Here is a 4,204-nt window from a genome sequence, read left to right as displayed (position 1 = left end):
TGTAATGTGGACTAAACAAAACTAAGATGTACTTTAGAGATTCGACACATTCTTTGAAATTTTCCTGTGAGGTAACAAAGAAGCAACTTGCACACAGGTTTTGTCATTTAAAGATACAAGCGTTGTTTCTGTTGTTATTTTTATTTATTTATTTAAAAAAGAAAGACTACAAGTGGGCTTTATAACCATGCATTGAGGAATCACAGATACATGCTTCAAGTATTAAAACAGACCCAAGCTAGCCATTAAATATAAAGATGCAGTGTCAAGTATATCTTCAAATAGATCTGAAAATAATTTTCCAATATAGGACATATGTAAAACAGAAAGGAGTCAAAATCATGATTTACCTCTAGAAGGTGGAGTGCAATACGTACCAATCAGGATTAATTCCTAAAGCTTGATAACAAATAGACAAAACAAACATCACCAATAGAATTCTGGACTAAATGCACGTCTTATGGTCCAGTCTGCTAAACATCTTAAATTAAACCTTCTGAGATTCAAATGAATACATACGGTTTCAAAAAAAAAAACTATAACTGGTATGGATTTTATTCATTGTTTCCAGCCAAAAATGCAGAAACAGGCCAATCTAGAGCGTAAGCAATCCCGATCAGTTTCTGGATGTCCTTCTACAGGGATACAAGGAGAGAAATATTTCTCAGTTATATTCTGCATTAGCAGTTCTAGAGCAAGGAAAGGAACCATAGCAAAAGGATTGGTTGTTAACCTCGATTTGCTTGATTTCAGAAATTTATAAAGTAGATCAACATTACCACCATTCGCATCAACCTATATCATTAAGAAAGTTCAGCAGTTAGTACTACCACATATTGTTTGTTGCTTTTATTTTTAAAAGAACAGACTCAATATTATTCCTAGCAAAGCATTTCTTTCTGATTATACCCCCTTCAAATTTTTTAACACCCCCTCCCTTTTTTGTGTTATTTGAAGTAATGAACTGAGACACATCACTACAAGAGAAAATAAAGGTGTTTATGCTATTCCAACCTTATCAAATATGGCGAACTCAAACTTGAAGTGAGTGCAAACCATCTGCTTAAATCTTGATATCTTGAATGTTTCTAAACCTGTGTCACATGGGTATATTAACACGTTGGATTCTGCATAAATAACTATGCAGATATCTTTGTAATGTGAATGTTGTCAAGATATATGCCTTCATTGCTTGGGGATTAAATCAAGAGGACTGTCAATGACATAAATTTAGCATAACAACGACATAAATTTTGCATAATTGAAACAAACATTGATCCTTGTACGTAGTTCTTGTTTAATGCATCAGCGTAATTTGAATTTTTTAGGCCACTACATCAGAAAATGAAATCATGACGCTCATCAAACAACATCACAAAATAGTACTCTAGGATGAATCAAAAGGACGACATATGTTAACCATTGGAATTGTGGGCATGAAACCACTAAGTGAAAATAAACAGAAGTCAAGTCATTAGTATGTTGTTCTTTCACTTGATTGATGAATGATTGCTTGTCTATATGAACATCTACTCCAAAAACTTCCAGTCAGTTCAATGAAAAACCATACATGAAAACTTGACCAATTACAAAAAGGGACAAGATTTGCAAAAAGCTTCCGCTAAAGTCTCCTAATACAGAGAGAGAAGATTTAAACATATAATAAACAAAATACTTCTGAAGCATACCTTAGTGATGTGACAATGACATTGATGAATACGTTTCCCTTGATAAGATCCACATTCAGTAATAAGTAACAGAGGTTGTGAACGTTTTGAACATGGAATGGACTCCCCCACCCTTATTCTATCCAATTATCAACCCTAGTACGATCTAATCCTCATATTTATGGGATTGTTGCTTCTTTTAAGTTTATTACATACAAAGCAGAGGAAGCACAAACCAGACGGTAAGATAATGCCTAAGCAACTTCAAGTATCTCTTCCAGACTACCATTAAGGAAAAACCACCCCAAAATCATTCTTGGTCGTCGATCAACGTACAAAAATACGCATAAACCAAATTTTGAACTTCAAATCCTTTATTCCAAAGTACAAAGTCCTTGCCTTTCGAATCGGCTCCCGAACGAGTCAAATCCCAATCCAAAACATGAAAATCCTCTCAAAATCTCTCAAATCCGAGCTCCAATCTCAAAATGTGATAAATGAAATTAAACCCTCGCTCAAAAACTTTTGCTTTTGCGACTCATAAGTCTCTTCTGCGACACATCATCTGCTGAAAAACTATTGCAAGTGCGGAATCCATTTAAGTCCATATTCCACTTCTGTGGAAAAACACCTCACATCTGTGGAACCGCTTTTGCGGTCAAGAATGCGCATCTGCGCCATAGTATTTGCACAAGGTCCTTCGCATATGCGGACCAAGCTGCCTCCCTCCCAACTCCGCATCTACGGCCAACAATCTGCATTAAAATAACTTAAAGGAAATAAAAAATTAAAATTAAAAAAAAAAAGAACGGAGTCAGGGGAGGCTAATAAAGCCTTTGCTTTAGGCTCCACTAAATTTTAGGGTCCGAAAATATTTTTAGTTATGGATTTTCTATCTTATTTTCGTTTAGATTATCATAAAAAGAAGAAAGGAAAAACTACACTGTATAGCCACTCCCAAAATAACGACCGAAAAAATATACAATATATATTTTGTATATTAACATATAAATCTATATATTTTATATATAATCAATTTTTTTTTATATTTGACTAGTGGATGTAATTATTTAACTGACTAGCCAAATGTAGAACTTGCCCAAAAAGAAAAAAGTACAAACTCCTTATAAAAGTAGAAAGAAAAAATGCTTATTTTTTAACAATAAAAATATTTTATAACTTTGAATTAAGCTATTCAAATCTTCACAATGGTAAATAATATTTTTACAATAAAATCCAAGGTAACACATTATAAATATGTGGTTAAAATCTTATTAACTTGAATCTTCCATGGAAATCTTTGAATTTGTAGTAAGTGCTTTCGTTGTGCTTCTCAATTCAGTGTATAACATAATAATGTGTATATCAAAAAAGTATACTAAAATTTTATTTTCCTTCTTTGTATAACACATTTCAGATTGAAAACTCAAGTTCAAGACGACTCAACATGTCTATCCCTTATTGTATCCCATGTATATCTCTATATACATCAGTGATATCTCATGTATATCATGTGTATCTGTGTATATTCATGAAAATTTGTGTTATATATACGATATACAATGTGATACACACCGGAGTTCATAAAATAATTATGTTGTATACACGATATACAGACGTCCTTAAAAACCTATGTGTGATATACACTGATGTACACGACATACAACATGATATACACATGTCGTAGTTGGATTTTTAGGTCTGATTTTTTTACCTGAAACTATTCTAAATCACTTCTAATCTTGCTCAAATTTTGTATATAGCCTCGTTTAGGTATTTCTAACCAATTACAATCATACCCACTCGTTCAATCCAACCAAAAAAAAAAAGGAAGAGAAAAGAAAAACAAAGTTGAAATGCATTTTTTTCTCTCTTAGTTTTGCTTCTGATTTTTTCTAATGTGAGATCAACCTTACCTTTTCATCCACTGATTTTTTTGCATAATTTGCAAGAATTTTTGCTAAACTATGAGAGCGAAAGAGAACATATAGGAGAAGAAATACAAGGAGAGAAAGGGGGACTAGAAGAGAAGTGAACAACGGGGGGAGGGGGGGGGCAGACGGTTTGGGGCTAATTGTTTAAGAGAGAATATATAAGAGAGTAATATTTTTAGGATTTGACTATATAATTCTAATTGTTTGGGGCTATCTTTGCCAAACCTAATATAAGGATTAAAAATTATCAATTCCTGTCATGTGTTGTCACCTAGTGCCATTTTCTCATTTAAAATAGATGTTTAGGGGAATTAAATAGGCCCACGACAAAGAAGTGTATACTGATAGTCTGGTACTAGCATAGGATAGGACGTTAGAAGTAGTTGCCCAATTTTAGCATTTTTACTTATTGAGATCCAAATCGTAAGTGACAACATGTTAAAATATATTTTCCTACACAAAGATGAGATAATTTTCTTCTTTGGAGAGTTGCAAATATGTTGGGAAGGAACTGCTAGTTACGTGAATAGCAGCCGTAGATTAAAAAGTCAAGTTTCCTGTTTCAGCTTTCAGTATCATTTTCTTATCACGCACTAATAAATA

The 4,204-nt window shown here is 33.1% G+C and overlaps 1 long non-coding RNA gene across 2 annotated transcripts; it reads right to left on the bottom strand.

Moving 5' to 3' along the window:
* Positions 1–282: 282 nt before the first annotated feature.
* LOC138908806 (uncharacterized) lies at positions 283–2,414 on the bottom strand. 2 transcript variants are annotated; one of them, XR_011415221.1, is made up of 5 exons: positions 1,689–2,414; positions 1,273–1,332; positions 1,015–1,094; positions 734–795; positions 283–635 (listed from the first exon to the last, which is right to left on the bottom strand). It is a non-coding gene; the product is annotated as an uncharacterized lncRNA (long non-coding RNA). The 2 variants fall into 2 exon arrangements; XR_011415220.1 differs by lacking the exon at positions 1,273–1,332.
* Between the last annotated feature and the right edge of the window lie 1,790 nt (positions 2,415–4,204).

This window comes from Nicotiana tomentosiformis, chromosome 3 (genome assembly GCF_000390325.3).
Source record: "Nicotiana tomentosiformis chromosome 3, ASM39032v3, whole genome shotgun sequence".
Classification (NCBI taxonomy): Eukaryota; Viridiplantae; Streptophyta; class Magnoliopsida; order Solanales; family Solanaceae; genus Nicotiana; species Nicotiana tomentosiformis.
The sequence above is the reverse complement of the archived record's forward strand: the minus strand, read 5'-3'. Positions and strand labels throughout refer to the sequence as shown.